Raw genomic sequence first — 19,877 nt, forward strand, 5'->3', positions numbered from 1 at the left:
TTGTAAACTAAAAGTAAACAAACAAATTCATAAAAAAGTATGTTATCAAGAGAAGAACATTATATTTATAATGCATGTATAATTTTCCTATCATTGTAGTTTTTAGTGTTTAATTTATTCTTTTTTTTAAATATGGTGAAATATTTAAAGACATGGAATATTAGAGATGGAAAGCTTATTTTAGCAGAATCTTCTCATTTTGAAAAGGATCTAGGTGTCTTGCTCAGAATTACACAGGTAGTAAGGAGCCAGGACTCAAACTCACATCTCCAGACTTTCACTCTAGGGCCAATTTGTAATAGCAAACTCCTAAAATATTAGTTTCCACATTAGTTAGAGGATTTCTGCATGCTTTCCCTCCTCATATATGTGGCTAGCCATTCAGAAACTGGTGTTGAAAGACACATATAAAAACTGAACAGTGAAATCTTTAAAAGTGGACTTGGCACACAAAATCACCCGTTTTGCCTTAATAGGAATATCTCAAGATTTTTCTTAGGCTAGATGATGGCTATGCTATGGCTCATTATATGTAAGCCATAGCATTAAGTGGACGTTCACCTGAGAATTATCTGAACTAATTGTTTCAAACTGTCATAAAGCTTTCAATCAAAATAAAACTTAATAGGTGTCCTTTTTGCTTTCCCATTGTAGTTCTTTTTATTGAAGCTATTATTGAAGATTTTTCAAAGACTATTTTCCAAATGGTACATGTTTGTTTCTTTTTGTTTCATTTAAAAAGACCTTGCCTTTTCTATTTACCTCTTCACAAACAAGCTACAGGGGTTGTCCCATTTTTTAGTTTCTAGAATAAATGCCTATAATTCTATAAAATCTATGCCCTATAGCTAATATGGTAGGTTGTCTTTGCCCTGTTGAGCTATAAATATAGCAGTACTGTGAAAGGCCAGTTAAATCATTTGTACTTTAGTTACATTTCATTTCAGAACTCAGATCAATTCACAAAGAATTTACCTTTTAATCTCAACAAAACTAACAAGAATTTAGTTGTTCAAAATTTCAGTTGCTGAGATCAGGACTTTCCAATGACATAGGCTTTTAAAAATGTATTTTTATTCATCATATGAAAGTAATGTCATAGATGAGAAATCTGATCAAGCCATTTTATATTTTAATAGGATAACATCCCTCTTTATTGATTGTTTTATGTTTTAATATTTAATAATCATGACTGGAAGGAATTTATCTCACTCGTTTAAAGTATAGGCATGTGTGATTCAATTTCTTTATATAACTCTACCAATGTACCTGAATCTTTGTATGCAACACCTCTGCTATTACAGTCCCCTGCACAGCCTGCCAATCATGGTGAATTAGGCCAATTTAAGTGGTGACTTTTTGATTAGGAATAACTACATTTTCGTTTCTATCAGGAAAAATGAAAATTATTATTATGTCACCATTGTTATTTTCTTACACAGGTAAGCTCTTGCTTAAAGAAAAACAAAGCAATTAAAAAATGTGAGAAAGCAGTTTCCTCAGGAAAATTGTTTATTTTCAACTGCTTGCTTATTTTTTCCTTTTTACTTTTGTTGGAATGGACTTTACCTATGCACATTTTTCCATCATTATAAAAGCATTTTTCCTAAGCATCTCCTATGTACCCAGTTCAGGACTAACCATCATCATTTAATTAAAGAACTAACCTTTATCTTTTTAGAAATTTGGTGGTACAATTGCTTTTACATTAGAGATAAGAGTGGCTTTATTAAGAAAAGAATAGATCTCAAAGCCTACTATCCATAGACTGCGTCTTTCCTCAAAACCTGATGAAAAGACCAAGAAAATTGTCTCTTTGTGCATTTGTGTGTATGTGTACGTGTGTGTGTGTTGCAAGTGATAGATAGTAGAGAAGGAAAAAGACCTTAATCATCAATTTTGTTCCAATCAGACCACATAAACTATATGCAAAGAATGAGGTCACATAGAAGGGAGAAAACTAAGATTATCATAAGCAGGAAGGAAACAGAATAAGTGAAAAATTTCTTTACCTTCCAACAAACTTGTGAACCATGCATTCACACCTACTGGGCCAGAGTATAACAACAACCTCACTGAAGCTCACTTTGATTATATTGCACACATAATAAATCCAACTTGTCCTATACATTCTATTGCACCTGCTGAGATCTTCACACCAAGGATTTTAGGGTTCCCCATATCGTTTTCATTTTTCTTCCTTTCCCAAAAGACCTCCATTGAGTATAAATTCAATTATTTTGACCAAAAAAAATCATATTAATAGCAGCATGACACAGGAAACCAATTTGCAGGCCTACAATGAACGGAGACAGTGTAAACATAATCTGCTGATGAAGAACGAATCCTGATGAGAAATGGAAAGGTTCTGGTTGCTATTATTGAGATAAATTTGTCTGTAGAGAAATATGAGTTGAAAGTTTGAGGGCTATTTGAAGACTGCACCGTATCTGAAAATCTTGATAAACAGAAATAGGATCTGTTTCATACCCTACTGGTGAGGAAGGAGTAAACTAATTGCTTTTTGGAAAAATATTGCCTCCCAGATTATTAGCATAAAGCAGCCATATGTACTCTATATATTCCTTGGCTGATTGGTTCCCAGTTTAATTCTACCATTGATGCCAAATTTTGTGCTAAATAAGAAAAAAGCTTTGGTCTTTTCTGGCTAAGAGATTCATTAATTTGTTTTGAAAGCCATCCCAGCTCATTGCTACTTCTCTTAGGGCAGAATAGTGATGTCTCACTAAAAGGAAACTTATGAACCCACTCCTTACTTATTCTGCCAACTTCTTTCTTGTGTGTACTTGTAATTAAACCTATTCTGAGACCACATATCAACTCAGCTTGCAGAGATCAATACAAAGGTCTAACAGAAGGGAAAGAGATGATCTCCATTGTTAGTAGATTTTTGCCTGTACTTGTACAAATAAGATTAGAAGTAGCATGTAGAGTGAGCTGTGAGTACATGACATTTTCCCAATAAATGTTTTTTATTATTTTGAAGTGTGCATAAAACTCCTGCCACATTGTATTTTCCAAGTCTATACTTCCTGTCATCTATGATTTCAGCTTAGGGACTGCCCTGGCTACCTGACAGGAAGTACAGTCTTTGCTATAAATGATGGTAGCATTTCTCTGTCAGCTAGTTTCAGATAGAAAAAAATAATACCTTTTAAACTTTATACCTAGTAACATATCACATGCAGGTTTCCAGTCAGGGATTTTGTTTTCTAATCACAATATAAGCAACATACAAAATTTGGTAATTAAAACATGAAGGGATAAGGATTAGACCTAGAACTCCATTGACACAAGAAACACTCTATCCCAAAGCAGATCAGTAACTTCTCTGCAACTTATAGTCTAAGAGAGTTGCCTAGAAGCTAAAATTTTAAGTCACTTGCCCAAGGTAGAACAGATATTAAGAATTGCATACAGGACTAAAATGCAGGTCTTTTTGACTTCTAGACTAATTCTTCATTTCCTATGTCTTTCTTAAATAATAAATCATTAAGCAATGTTGATAGGTGACTACAAAATATCACTTCAGACTCTTTATCTCACAAGATAGTTGTGAGGAGATTCCATAATACAATCAAGAAGAAATTTAAAAAGAATGGCATAAGAAAAGGTTAAGAGGACAAACTCAAAATTGTTTTAATGATTAAATGTTGCCTAATGAGTCCAGGTGGTTCCATTCACCATGCTTTGGTATCAAAAGCATTTGAAAAGATTGTTTTATTCTCTCTTTTATATTTTATCTATTCCTTCATATTAATATAATGTCAATAATTTTAAATCACCACTTGGAAAAAAATCAAAAGCTCAATGTAAATCTTGAAACTCACTGAATTTTCAAAAAAAAAATGTTAAATGCTTACAATAGTCAAAGCTTAAAGAGTTACTCACTTTAATACTTTAAATGTGTGGAAAATAACAATAAAAATAATGTCAAGGTTTTGTTGTTTTCTGTTTTTGTTTTGTTTTTGTTCAAATCTTTATCTTCAATATTGACTATGTATATCATATCATCTAGCATTTGGGACTCACTAGAAGTTTGTGAGTACATGTACAATGCAAGACCTTTCACAACCTATGTTAATTGTCATGGGTTAGAAGCATAATGTCAGCACCCTGAACTTACTATTTTACTGATTTTGTTGGTTTTCATGAGGCAAACCCTTAGAGATAAAGTAATATCTTGAATTAGAAGGATTTATGTTCTGTCTTCGGTGCATAGGATTTATATTGATCAGTGTTAAAAGAAGTGAAACATAGAAATCTCTCTGCATCAAGAGAATACCATATATCCAGAAGGGATTACAAAGTACTCTTTGTATTTAGTATAACTGTGCTTATTTCTGTGACTCTATGGTCTGAGTCTATATACATATTCATTAAAAAGATATGACAATACTTCCACTGCTCTTTCAGCCTGATATCAGAAAAATGCAGCACCAAACCTGTACTTAAATAAATGCTTCCATTTTTCTTGTACCTGTGTACTAGCTTTAAATTATCTAAAGCATTCAATTACATTCTAAGTGAATTTCCCATCTAAATTCACAGTCCTACCTGACAAAGAGGATAATCAAACATTGAATGCAATGATTCTGAGTTTGGTATTCAGGGGATAGTGCTGCTGAACCCAAACAGAATCTAGGAGTTTTCTAAACTTAGAACAGCATGTCCTCCTCATTTGAAGAAATGGAAAACAATTACAAAACAATTTCTTTTGCCCTGTTCCTATAAGGATAACTGAAAAATTCTCTTTATCTTGTGCTCTCATATGCTACCAAAGAATAAAGTCGTAATTTCATTTCCCACCCTACGCGACAGCCACTTTTTTTTCTAATTTTCTTCTTATACTTTCTGTATCATTTCAATGATTGCCCAGCATGAATGTCTCTTGCAGTGTTTAAAGTGGCTTCAATGTACATGATAACACATTCTTATAAGTAACTCACATCTCTATGGGTTTTCAGCTCTCCAAAGTAATTTGAACTGTGCATTCCACGTTCACACATATTTGTTAACTATAAGACAGAAAAATGTTTAGATTGCACATAATTTCATGTCACAACTTTTATTGTAGTAGATCAGGATATTTTCCAATGAAGACTTTAAAATTGCATGTAAAATCAAATAATCAAAAGGACAAAACTGTTTCAATAATTAAAGCCTTTTGGTTACCTGAAACAAGGACTGTTTTTAAAGTAAGCTCATTTCTCTACTTGAAAAGGACAATAGCCCGTGGGAGAGTAGATAGCTCAGGGGATTTATAATGAGATGCAGTCTTTCAATGGCTTGAATATAGCCCTGGGTGGTAGAGACAGAAAGTTGTTGCCATCTGGTACCTAATCAGTGGCTCCTATGAAAGAAGCTGCTGATTTTATTTTTTTTTTAATAACAAAAGATAACCAAGGCAACTACCTAGGGCTCTAGAAAAAAAAGAATAAGAAGGACTATCTTAATTTGAAATGTTTTCTATCTTGACCACAACAAAAGAAAGTAGGGATATGCTATTTACTATTGAAGGAAACTCACATCATATTGGTCTTTGGATTAAAATATGGCTTAAATTACTCAGGAAGAAAATTTCAAAATGCAATATATCTTGGATCATTATTATGATTATGAATTTATAACAATGATATCTCAATAAACTTTCATAAATTTGTACTACTACTATGAAATAGCATCACATGCTAGAGAACTCTTTCATAAAAGAGTCAATTGACATAGCAAACTTCATGCTTGTCTTACTTTAAGAAATTACCACAGCCACCCCAATTTTCTGCAACCAGTACCCAGATGAATCAGCAACTATCAAGAGTGAGGAAAGTACAAAAAGATTATGACTCACTGAAAGTTCAGGTGGTTAGCATTGTTTAACAATAAAGTATTTTTAAATTGAGTTATGTACATTATTTTTTTAGACATAATACTACTGAACACTTAATAGACTGTAGTATGATGTAAAGATAACTTTTATATGCATTTGGAAAACAAAAATGATTGTAACTCTCATTTTTGCAATATTCATTTTACTGCAGTGCTCTAGAATCAAACTTGCAAAATCTCTAAGGTATGTCTGTACTCATTATCTCTGAAATATTCCCGTACTATGCTTTGTCCATATGGGACCACATCTGGAGTAGCATTTAGTTCCAGATGCAAAATTTTAGGAAGAACATAGATAAGCTGTAGCACATCCAGAAGATACCTACCTATACAGCAAAGGGTTTTGAGATCATACCACATGATGCTTGAACAACAGATTTAAGGATAGATGTTTAGCCTTGAGAAAAGAAGGCTTAGAGAGAATGATGATAGTTGTCTTCAAGTATTTGGAGGACTTTCAGGTGGAAGAGGCTTTAGACATTCTTTTTGGTTCCAGGGAAAAGGGGTATAGGTTATGAAGATTCAGATTTCATCTAAATGTCAATAAAAATTCCCTAAAAATTACAACTACGTAAAAGTGAAATGTTTACTTGGTGTGGTTGTAGGGATTTTCTAACTGAAGGCCTTTAGATCAAGACTGGATTAGTACAGTGGGAATGTTGTAGAGGGAATTCTGATTCAGGTACAAGTTGGAATTTATGTCATCTGAAGTTTCTTCATCAAAATAATTTTGTTTCTTGCCATTGGTAGGCAGGATACTCTAAGCTCTGTGTGACTTTTGGCAAATAACTTTTTCTACTATAGATAATATCCAAGGTTCCTTTAATTATCAGGGCTGAGTGTTAGGTCATCTACTTCAACCCAAAAGGGAATCCCCACTATGATAAACCTGATAGGTGGTCATCCAGAATCTTCTTGAACACTTCAAAGGAAAAGGAAGTCACTACCTCTCTAGGAGTCCTCTTCCACTTTTGGAGACCTCTAATTGTTACAGAGAACTAGGTGGGGCAATAGAAAGAGCACTGTGCCCAGAGTCAGGAGAACCTGAGTTCAAATCTGGCCCCTGGGCAAGTCACTTAATCCTGTGTGCCTCCATTTCCTCATCTGTAAAATAAGCTGAAGAAGGAAATAGCAAACTACTCCAGTATCTTTGCCAAGAAAACCCCAAATGGGGTCATAAAGAGTAGTACATGACTGACACAACTAAGCAGCAACAACAACAAATCTGTTAAAAAGTTTATTCAAGCCTAAATTTACCTCTTGTTAACTTATACCCATTGCTTCCATTTCTTTCATCTGAGACCAAAAAAGGTTAATTTAACTGCTCTTTAATATGTCATCCTTTAAAATACTTGAAGAAAACTAGAATGTCTCATTTTAGTCTTCTCTTCTTTAGTCTAAAGACCCTTAGTTTCTTCAACTCATCCTTTTACTAGGTGAATTCAGGATCCTGGTTGCCCTCCACTAGACAATCTCTAGGTCATAATGTCCTTCCCAAACTGGAACAATTAAAACTGAATCCAACATTCCAGATATGATATGACTAGATTAAACTAAAGAGGGGATATCAGCCCCTTTTTTTGTCAGAAGTTTTTGCTTTTTTTTAATGTAATCAAAGTTGCATGAATTTAGATCATATTAATTTTATTGTTAGTTACATAAATCTTTGTGTAAATGGATTTTATTAAAATTCCTTAAATAGCTTTTTCCTATAGGCATTTCAAATATTCCCCCTTGCAACTTTGTTTGCATGGCCAATTTGTACTCTATAAGTTGAAAGAGCCTGTTGAAAAAGGCAAAATTCAGCTCAACTCAAGTATGAATTATAAATTCTAAAGAAGTGAAGAAAAGGGAGTAAAAGCAGGATGTCCCCGCTGCTCTGGCTTACACCTTGCCCAATCCATGTAAAAAGGGGACTCTGAACAAACTTTGGAGCTGTGGAACCCACAAAAAGACACAAAGAAGTTAACCTCCCACTGAGGACAGCCTGGCAGGCTGGTAGGAATCAGCCAGCGCAGCACTGTGGGAGCCGAGCCCAGCCCCATGCTGAGGCTTTACTCCCAGGGTAGCCTGACCAGCCACCAGCAGGAGGAACTCCAGATAAGCAGCAGCTTTGGCCATTTCCAGATTTATCAACACATGGATGCAAAGGACAAAGTGGGAGGGCAGTGCAGTCTGGACTTTGGTTTCCAGTAAGTGGGAGAGCATGGCTTTTGCCCCTGGTACAAGAAGCCACTGAGATTAAGCACAGCCAGCCAGAGCCACATGACAGCTTCAGCTCCTGGCCTGCAGAGTGTAGGGGGACCAAGCACCAGTCTGAAGGGTAATTGCTCTTGCTTTAACCTGCTTGGATCTGTATTGCAGTCTAGGGTGGAGGTCCTGGGGTGTGTGTCCAGCTTGCCAGAGTGTATGGAGACCTCAGAGAAGGCAGCCATCTAACACCTCCGGCAGCTGAGAAAACCCCAGCGTTTGGGACAAAAGCTCCCCTGTCTGGTGGCAGAGTCCTACTGTGGCAAAAAGCCCAGGGGTCAAGTGACTGAGGGGAAACATGACCAGGCAGAGGAAACAAAGCAGACAGAAGATTCCAACATTAGACTCCTATTTGGGGGACAAAACAGTAGCAAAGCATGGGACAGGAGGAAGACAGTGAAGTTAGAACTCCTGCACCAAAAGTTTCAAAGGAAAATACAAGCTGGCTACAGGCCATAGAGGACCTTAAGAAGCAGATAAGAGAAGTGGAGGAAAAATTGGGAAGAGAAATGAGAATGATGCAAGAAAATTACAAAATGAGGGTCAACAGCCTGACTGAGGAAAATAACACCTTAAAAAACAGACTGACTCAAATGGCAAAAGAGGCTCAAAAAAGCAATGAGCAGAAGAATGCCTTAAAAAGCCAAATTTGCCAGATGTAAAAAGAATCTCAAAAGCTCAATGAGGAGAAACATTGCTTCAAAATTAGATTGGAGCAAATGGAAGCTAATGACTTTTTGAGAAATCAAGATGCTGTTAAACAGATCCAAACAAATGAAAGAATAGAAGGCAATGTGAAATATCTCAAGGGAAAAACCACTGACCTGGAAAATAGATCCAGGAGAGATCATTTAAAAATTATTGAAAGCCATGATCAAAGTAAGAACCTAGAAATCGTCCTCCAGGAAGTTCTCAAAGAAAACTGCTCTGATATTTTAGAACCAGAGAGCAAAATAGGGGTTGAAAGAATTCACCAATCACCTCCTGAAAAAGATCCCAAAAGGAAAACTCCTAGGAATATTATAGCCAGGTTCCAGAATTCCCAAATTGAGGAGAGAATATTACAAGAAGCCAGGAAGAAACAATTTGAATATTGTGGAAACACAATCAGGATAACCCAGGATCTGGCATCTTCTACACTGAGGGATTGAAGGGCTTGGAATATGATATTCCGGAGGTCAAAGGAGCTGGGATTAAAACCAACAGTCACCTACCCAGCAAAACTGAGTATCATGTTTCAGGGGAAAAAAATGGTCATTCAGTGGAATAGAGGACTTTCAAGCATTCTTGCTGAAAAAACTAGAGTTTAATAGAGAATTTGACAATCAGATACAAGAAGCAAGAGAAGCATGAGAAGGTAAACAGGGAAAAGAAATCATAAGGAGCTTATCAAAGTTGAGCTATTAACATTCCTACATGGAAAAACAATAATTGTAACTTAAGAAACTTTTCTCAGTAGTTGAAGGGAACATTATATATATATAATATGAGGGAATATGGGCATATGAATACATATGTGAATGTGTGTATATTTGTTTACAGGTATACATAGAGGGCACAGGGCCAATTTAACAGGAAGGGATGATACTTAAAAGGTGAAATTAAGAGGTGAGAGATGAATATGATGAGAAGAAGTGGGGAGAAACAGAATGGGGTTAACTATATCATATACAAGAGGCAAGAGAAAAAGATTACAAAGGAGAGGAAGAACAGGAAGGCAAAAGGGAATGGGTCAACCTTATTCCCATTGAATTTGCCTTGAGGAGGGAATGAAATACACACTAAATAGGGTATCTCACCTTCCAGAAGAGTAGGGGGGGAAGGGGATGAGAGGGGGGATAATGGAAAGGAGGGCAGGTTGGGGGGAGAGAGGTTGGAGGCACCCACTTTTGAGAAGGGACAGGATCAGGACAGAGAGTGGAGTGGGTGGGAGGTGGGATGGGAGGGAGGGAAATGTAGTCAGTCGTTTACAATATATCTACTATGTTATTATTTTGCATTAGCCACACATGTACAACCTATACTGGACTGCTTATCTTCCCAGTGGGGGTGAATGGAAGGGAAGGAAGGGAATGAGTCTGGAATTCAAAGTTTTAAAATCAAATATTCAAATATATATATCTATCTATATATACTATTATTAATACTATTGTACATGTAATTGGGAAATAAGATATACAGGCACTGGGGCATAGAGATCCACTGGAAAAGTCAAAAGGGATATGGGAGAAGATATGGGAGAGAGCCGACTGGAGGAGGGGATATCCTGTGGGACTGCTATTTTGGGGTGGTGGGTAGGGGAACAATGGGGAGAAAATTTGTAACTCAAAATCTGGCTGAAATGAATGATGTAAATCAGAAGTTAGTAAAGTGTATTTTTAAAAAAACGAAGAAAACTAAGAGGTCTTACACTAAACTTCAATTATGAAATGATTCAAGATTGTATTCATTGGGGATTGAGCATAGCTTTCTTTTTTTTTCTATATTCTCCATAGTCTCCAGTACAGAATTGAGCAGATAGGAAATAGTAAATGAATAAACTCACAGGAAGCCCACCTTTTGGTCTAGAAGTCACTTAAAAAGATCTCCCTTGACTGGCACAATAACAAAGCTCACAAACATAAACTATTCTCTCCAGATAAATGAAGGCCATTTGCCTACTTAAATAGAAGTATAACTTATCCTTTTTCCTATTCTATACTCCATCAATCAACAAGCTTTTACTCAGGACTTACTATGTTCCACACTGTAATAAGTGCTGGGAATAGCACAGAGAAAAAAAACAAAACAACAGTCTCTGACTTCTAGGAGGTTATTTTCTAATGTTCTATGACTGAGTGCAAATATCTCCTCTAAAACTAATAAGGATATAAAAATAAGGATAGAAAGAGTTAATTCTTTAACAGGACAGTATCACAATAAAAATGCTATCTAATGAAGATCATTCTGTCAGTCAAATGCTTGATTACAGAAGGATAGTTAGAATAACACCATTGGGAAATTATATGAGATAAAAAATACCGGAAAATAAATTTAAAAGGAGATATAGGAAAGACACATGGCAGGGAGTCATTGAAAAATATTTGCTGATGGATTCAATGTGGGAAAGTAAGAAAGAATGAGCACTCCTCCTTTTTTACAAGCTTGGAGAACAGGAAAGCTTCTGTGTCATTGGTGTTAATGGAGCAATTGGGAAGGTGTGACTGTACAAAAATCAAAAGCCATGAGCCCAGACTTTGATCTGTAAAGATTCATGCCATCCAAGTTAATGGGGCTTAGAGACAATTGGCAATAATAAGGCTAGAGAGAAAATGATAGGTCAGGGATGAAGGTGGAAATTTACAAGTCATCTATCTATACATAAGTGATACTTAGAAGAATATGAGTATAGGCTTCCAGAAGGAGTCACCATAAAAAAAGATAAAGGAAGAAGACTGCAGATTAAAATCTGGTGAAAGTTTATGGCAAATGGAAAGAAGAAAAGGTAACAAAGAACAAATCAAAGTGGTGAAAAGTGAAAGAATAGTCAGGGAAGACCAGTGTCATATGTAGTTTGGATGATCAAAAGTTTCAAATATAACCAGAGTGCACATAAAACTGTCATGTTGGAAGGTTTCTTCCAAATCTAGATATAACTAGTTTAAATGATTTATTCTTAATGTATTTGAATTGTAAGCACAAGAAATGGGGTTGTGAACACATTCTCTACAATAGTTTCACTAGTTTTCAAAAGCATTGACATTACAGATTGAATGGGAGCTAAAGGTCCCATTCTCCCAACCTGTTAGTGCAGACTTGCTTCCGACAATACAATCCCATCCCTCTCCTGAGTTCCCCCAACCAAGATTATTCTGAGTATATCTTATAGTTGTGTATTTGTAGGAGATTTTTGCTTTAAAGATAACCCTATTTCTATGTGGTCTGTATCTCAGTTGCTTTCACAACTTCCCTGGGGAGGTTATTCCATCCCTAATAGTTCTGACTGTGAAGAAGCTATTCTTGATCATCAGACTGCATTTTCTTTCTTTAATTTCATCCCATTACTCCACATTTTACTCCTTTGCTCAGTGCTAAATGATCTCTCTCTCTCCTCAGAATGACACAGACCATTATCATGTTCCTCATTACTCATCACTTAACAAAGCTCTCTCTCTATTTCTCTTTTATTCTCTTCTCATAAATCAGTCCTCCTACTTTTTAATCATCTTTACTTGCTCCTTCTTGGGCTCCAGAATAACTAGATCTTCAGTACAGTAAGTGTCCCCATATGAATAGGGAATAGTCTCTACTCTTCACAACATGTGTTGCTTTGGATCTTAGTCTCTTCATCTGTAAAATGACTAGAACAGAAATTCTAAATCTGATGAAAGTGAACTTTTGAAAATATTTTTGATTTGATATTTCAATGTTATGGATTTTCTTTCTAATTGTATGGATTTTATCTTATGTATTTAAGAAGATTATTCTGTGAAGGGGTCAATAGACTTCACTATACTGCTGCTAGTGTCTGCAACACAGAAAAAGGCTAATAACCCCTGAAATGGTTGCCCTCCAAAGTCCCTAATAGATCTAGATCTAAAAAATACCACCTTAGCTTCCTATGAGGTAACTTCATATAAATGGTATCCTAAAAGTCTTAGAGCAGTTTTAAGCTTTAATAGCTTAAATTTGTTCTTATTAAAACTTTAATCGATTAAAACTTCACTAAGACTTTTGAGACACTTTGTATGGCTCAAGCTGTCATTAAATTTTGTCTCATGCAATATAGTACATATTCCTCTTTAGAAAATACTATTTGATTAATTTTAATTAATGACTTTATTATACTATTTGACATGAGTTCTGTCTATTTTAGGTTCATGAGTACCCTAAATATTCTATATTTTAAATCTTAATGTCTCTATTCAATTTCATTTATATAGATGGTGTTTAACAATAACAGAACATACAACTTGACACTGGGCATTGTATTTTACTCTAAATAGGTCATTACTATATTATATGTTTCTGTCCTTCCTCTCAAATCTATGCTATCCATGCACTACCATACTGAGGCTCATTCAAAGAGTTTCTTCTCCTTTTTTTTTTCCAAAATCCTCTCCTTCCTCCCAACCTTCTTATTACTGTTGAAGGCACTTTCATTCTTCTTGTTACCTAGGCTGGTCATGCTCAACATTTCACTCTAACTCACCCTACATATACAATCTCTTATTAAGTCTTATCATTTCTACCTGCACAACATCCCCAGTATAAATTCTCTTTCTCTCCACTTATGTGTCTTACATATTAAAGTTATTTATATGTCTCTCCCATTAGAATGTGATTTCTTCAAAATCAGAGTTTGTGATTTTTCCTATCTTTGCATCCCCAATGTTTATCATAGTCCCTGGTGCATTGTAAGTGATTACTAACAATTTCTTGACTAACTGTTTCTAGCTAGATTATGTTTTGGCCTCCTGCAACTATTCTTAGTAAGATGACTAAATCCAAACTCAACAATCAACAAGAATTTAATAAGTTCCTAGTATGTGTCAGACACATATGTAGGTAAGAGCAAACCAAAATTTTCCCTGTTCTAAAGGAGTTTACATTATGTTGTAGGAAAAAAGCAGGTGTGCATTTAAGTAAATGTAAAATATTTTCAGAATAGATACAAAATAATTTTTGAGTGTGAGAGAACTGTTGTACTAGGGAGGGGGAATACCTGAGTAGGGCCTCATAGAAGAGATAGCAGTCCCTAGTAGTTTTAAGATAATGGTGATGGTAATAAGGTATTACAAATACACCAGAACATATTTAAAACACTAGAGATTTAATATCTTGACCATATTGAGAGATAAGCATTTAAGAACTAGATAAACATTAGTAAAAAGGATTTGGATTTTCTTTAAAAAATTCTAGAATCTCTCATTGCATTTCCCTAAATTATATTGTCTCCTAGATTGAAAATTCTTTTAGGAGAAATGATATAACTTGCCCCATATCTAATCTAGATCCTACCAACACTTGCATATAGTTACATCATCCTATAACAACTTTCCTAAGTGTTTTTTTCTGAACTTGTTGAATTGAATTTGCTGTCAGGCAAGTCTTGATTGTTTGATGACAAAGCATGAGGCATATACAAAAACAAAAATTAAAGTCAACTTTTTAAAAACATCTATGATTTACATTAATTATCAGAGGCAAACGCTTTAATTAGCATGGGGAAATAAGACTTTGTTCCATGATCCTGATACAGAAGAGAGGGAGAAGACAATAGGAGGAAGGGAGGATGTTTCCTCCCCATAGTAACCACATATTCCATAAGAAAACTCCTAATACCATTTGGTGGTATCTCTAAGATATCTTCCCACAATGTATATAACAACAATTGAACTATCCTATTTGCTGCCAAGGAGGCAGCTAGGTGACTCAATGGATAGTATTCTAGGATTGTAGTCAGGGAGATGTGAGCTCAGATCTGACTTCAGACACTTATTAGCACATGACCCCAAGGCAAGTCACTTGATCTTTGCCTTAATCTACTGGAGAAGAAAATGGAAAACTGAAAAAATATGTCATTAAGAATCAGACATCACTTAACAACTGGATGGCAACAAATGTTATGAACCACTTCTCCCCTGCCATAAAACAACTTTTTTCCCCTATAGAAAAATACTTAGGAAGCAATTTAATCATGAAAGCATTGATGAAATATTGAATAAGGTATTCGGGGAAGAAGGGGAAACACCCACAAAATGTTAAAATTATACATTTAACAGAAAGGGTAATTAGGATAAACATTCATATCTGGAATGTCATGTACCTAACATTTTTACTCTTATAAAATATGTACAAGAATGACCCAGGCATATATCAAGGGTATCTTTGATGACAATATGAGAAAGAAAATAGCGGCTCTTTCAAAAATAATTCATTACAGCAGACAACATTTTCATAATAATACACAATACTGGATTCAATTTTATTATTAATTGTTTATTATGAAAAAATTGAATCTGTAGAAAAAATAAAACTTAAAGGCTCTTTGATAAATTCAAACACAAAAATAATGGTGCAATGATCCTCTGATCATCAGCATCAGTTTATAGGTGAACCATGAAGATATATGTTCATAAAAAGATGTTTAGAGAAGACAATAGAGAAGATTTTATTTAGAAAACTGACCAGCACTTTTAGCCATCCAAGAACTTCAGCTTTTTGATAAAAAATACAATACTGGCAATGGCACATGGTTGTGAATCTTAGAATATCAAATCATGCAGAAGGTCAAGATGGAAGGATCATTGCCAAAGGGCAATGGAGAGACACATAGTAGGCATGAGTGAGCTTTGGCATATTTGTCATAATAGCCTACATGTGAAACCTGACTTAAAGAATACTAGTGAAGGGGGTGGCCAGGTGGCTCAGCAAGTAAGAGCACTGGCTCCAGTGTCAGGATGACCTAGGGATCAAATCTGGGCTCAGATACTTATCACCACACCCAGAAAGAACTGGCCGTTCCTTGAGCAAGTTACTTAACCCCGATTGCTTAAAAAAAAAAAAAGAATATTAGTGTAGGATGGATCAAGGAGCCATTTGACTGGAAAAGGAGATGGGCTGATATGGTGAGAGTCAGTGAAAATAGATGAATGATCTGATTCTTTCCAAGAAAATGTAAATACTCTAGAAGAAAGCCTTTAAGATTTTAGGTAGTTACACTGAACAGAATTTATAGGAAAATATGAGTGAGTGGCACAGAATGAGAAAGGGATTATAATCTTCACCAATGGCCAGAATACCCACAATAATGAGATCATAGATATGTTAAAATATAGAAGAATCACATTTACCAAGCAGAAATAGAGGCAGTTTGGGGAGAATAATGGAAAAATAGATTAATCAACTTGACACTGGTTGGATAGGGAGGTAGAACCAGAAGTATGATAAGCAAGGTCTGAAATGAGAAATGACCTCAGTACCACATGGATAACAGCATAGATATGAAAACACAAGAAAAAAAGTATAATAAAAAGAGATATTGTATTAGTAATATTTAAGATTTATATCAGTTGTTGAATACAATCTTTACCACATTTTTCACCAAATGCCTTCATTTTTATTTTTAAAAAGCATTGATCATTCTTTCTTATTTTCACCACTTTTGTTAGGTCAATTTTATTCCAATTTTTCCCCTTTGCTTGCAACACCTCCCTTTTTAGTATGGGCTGTAAGGTTCATAAATATTCTATTCACAGACTCATTTTGAATCATCAATAAATGATAAGTGCTAAAAAGAAAAAAAAGCTCTAACACAAAATTCTGATGCACCTCCTAAACACCTCCTACTGCTGTGATATATTGCCATTTGTTATTATTATTTTTTGTTTACTGTCATGGAGGCTATTTTGAATTCATATGACTGTTTTCAGGACCTTTTTAAATTGGAATTAAAATTTAGCAAGTAACACTGTTTTACCATATTGCATCAAATTCTTTCTCATGGTCTAGATATAAAACATCCATTATGTTTCCTTTTTTCCAATATGTATAGGAAGTTATTAAAAATTGTTTAGGTATCATTTAAAAAACTGTCTTGCTTATTTCTGACAAGAACATTGTCTTGATGGTATTTGCAAATTGTTTTGTTCTATTATCTTCTTTCAACATTTGTTCTCTTTTCACATCCATACTATCTTTATTAGTTATTAAATCACCCAGTAACATTTATTGAGTGCCCACTATGTGCAGAGTAATAAACTAGATGCTATAGAGAGAAACAAAATAGAGACTGCTCTTTGGGGAATAGATTAGGAGAGAGAATAAGCAGAGAGGAAAAGTACTTACCAGTAAATTTCTAAGTCCAAAATAGCATAATTTAAGCTATATGCATAAGTTCTAAGAGACTCAGCGTGATCAGGGGCACATAATCAGGCTGTTGCTATCCCAGATACTTTATATGACAACTAGAATGTCTAATTTAAATATATCTCCTTGGTTACTGAGGTGAGTTTGGCTATAGGATGATTTGTATTATGTAAAGATTTTGAAGAGTCTCAATGTTCTATTTTGTAATGCCTTTTCGTAACTCATCACATCCCTCCTTTGGGGGAGAGGGGCTCCCTATCACTCACCAGAGAAAACATAAAAGTTTTTAGACTGGTAGTACTTTTATATTCTGCTTCACACTACCTTTCCAGTCTTCTTTCTTATTACTTCCCTTCATGCATTTTTATCCCAACCAAACTGCATTGCTAGGGCAACAGGTCATTTACAAAGTATTATTGCCTGCTTCTGACTGACCACATACCCTAAATGAGCATTGGACACTGTGGGAATTACAACATCTCTCACTCCTTCCATTTCTGGAAAGCCATGTGTGATTCAGTGATGAAAACTTAAGCACTTTAGAGATTAAGAAGCAAAGAATTCCCTGTATTGGACACTAAAAAAGAAGACCAAATGACTCAGCAGATCTTTAAAAGGAAGTAAACCACCATCAGCTCTCTCCTTTCTTCTCTTTCCCAGTGCCAATTGTGTCAGATCTATCCAACTCTATCCTTGGAAAGGTAGGAGGAGGACCCTTGCCCTCCCCCTGAAATCAGTGGCTACTGCTCCCATGTCACAGCTGGAAGAGATGCTTTGCTAAACAAACAGACCTCATTCTTTAGGTGTCTGACTGCCTTTTCCAATTGTGCTTCTCTTCACAAGCATTAGTAATCACAGCAATCCTGAGATTCCAGCTTTGGAGACAACCTTGTGAGTTAGAAAGACTGGAGACTCTAGGTCCCTTGTTTGGGACCGACTGTTTGCAAGAAGAGCTTCCATACCATACAGAATACTGTCAATACCAGAGAAAGAAGGTCAAGCCTACTCTGGGCTGGCCAAATAGAACTAATTTGAGGAAGATGGTACAGAACAAGGTTAGATTTAAAATGTCTATTTGTTCTATAAATTGGTTCATGTTCTGATTTTTAAGTCTCATCATTCACAAAGAGCACAATATTAGTTAATACTGCTGCTTATTTAAGGTCTTCTGTCAATGGGCAGGTGTGAGAGCCCTTTGTGTGGATGCAGTAAATACCTGTCTCATATCTGATTCTTACTGTACATAGAGTGCCTTTCTATTTCCCTATTTGGGGGAGAACTTTGAACATGAGCCAAAATTACACTTTAAGGAATTTTTCTCTAGGGAGCCAGGGTAAAGGTTAATGAGAGAGTATGAAAAAGGAACCTTATCCTACTCATGCAAGACTAGACTGCCCCAGGACTGAACCTGGTCACCATGTGCATGTGTTCAAAGAAGAGTCCTAAAAAGGATGAACTATCAACACTCCATTGATCCACCAGTAGCTATCATTGTTAGACTAGAAATTCCTCTGACTTTGTGTTCTGTCTGCATTCTGTATAGAAAGCTGATCCACACACTTGCAATCTATTTACCTTGCTTAGAATCTTTGTCTTCCTTCAAGGCTCAACTCACTTGTCACTTACTCTTGAAGAGTTTCTTGATGCCCACCCCCACCCCACCCAGGTTTTGATGCTATATGTTTCCTTAATTTTCCTCCTATTAGACTTATTTTGTACATATTCACTCCCCCCCCAGAATATAAGGCCAGGGACTGTTTTGTCTTCGTATCCCAATGTGTGGCACAATGCCTTGCTCATACTAGGCACTTTAGAAATATTTACTGTTGTTTGATTTATTCAAATCTATTAAAGTACACAGGAACTATACAATTTTCCCCAATAGGTAGTATTCATACAAAAGGAGTCAATGAATAAGTCGGTCAACCAACATTTATTAAGCATTTACATTGTACAGACACTGCCACAACCACTAGAAACAATCACTATAGCACAAACTTTGTGTTCCTATTGCAACAAAAAATATAAATACCCTCCCCATATGAAGCACTTACTGACTGACCTAGTGAGCATCTATCAATTTAAAGAGACAAAGAAAGGAAAGAAGGAAGGGAAGAGAGAGAGAGGGGAAAGAAGGAAGGAAAAGAAAGAAAGACTTTGATCTAACTTTTGAAGACAAGATACACTGAGCACAATAGTAAGGCAATGATAAATAAGGCTCAAAGTGAATTTCAAAACAATTATCATCAGAGAAAAGATAGTTCAACAGAAGAAATAAACACTACACTGTGTGAATTGGACATATAAAGATAAAGATATTCTGCAGAAAATGGAAAATATAGAATGAGGCTTAAGGATCAGGGTACAAAAGGGAAATTTAAGAACCATCCACAGATAATTGGACACAGATGAGTCCTAGAGGAAATGGTAACTTGGTATAACTTGTAGGGTACTTGATTTGCTGCTAAAGGAACTGGTTTAAAGCTCACCTCTGTCACTAACTAAATGTATGCCCCTGAGGAAACAATTTCACCTCTCTTGACCTGTTTCTTCATCTGTAAAATGAAGGGTTTAGACAAGATGAACTCTAAAGTCCCTTTCATCTCTAAATCCCGTAAACGCAAGGGGAAAGGAGCAAGAAGTTCAGGGCAGAGACTCTGGAGCTTGCTCCATCAATGATGCCTCAGCAAAAACCTGTCAAGTTGAAACAAGCATGAAGGCCAAAGGACCCTCCCTCAAATCTCTCTCCAATGCAGTCCACCATACACACTGCTGCTGCCAAAGTAATTTGCTTTAAGTACAGGTCTGAGCATGTCACTCCCCTACTCAATCATCTCCAGAGACTTCCTATTGCCTTTAGGATAAAATGT

This window comes from Petaurus breviceps, unplaced genomic scaffold (genome assembly GCF_028583685.1).
Source record: "Petaurus breviceps papuanus isolate PSGF00001 unplaced genomic scaffold, PetGlider_PUasm1.0 184, whole genome shotgun sequence".
Lineage (NCBI taxonomy): Eukaryota > Metazoa > Chordata > Mammalia > Diprotodontia > Petauridae > Petaurus > Petaurus breviceps.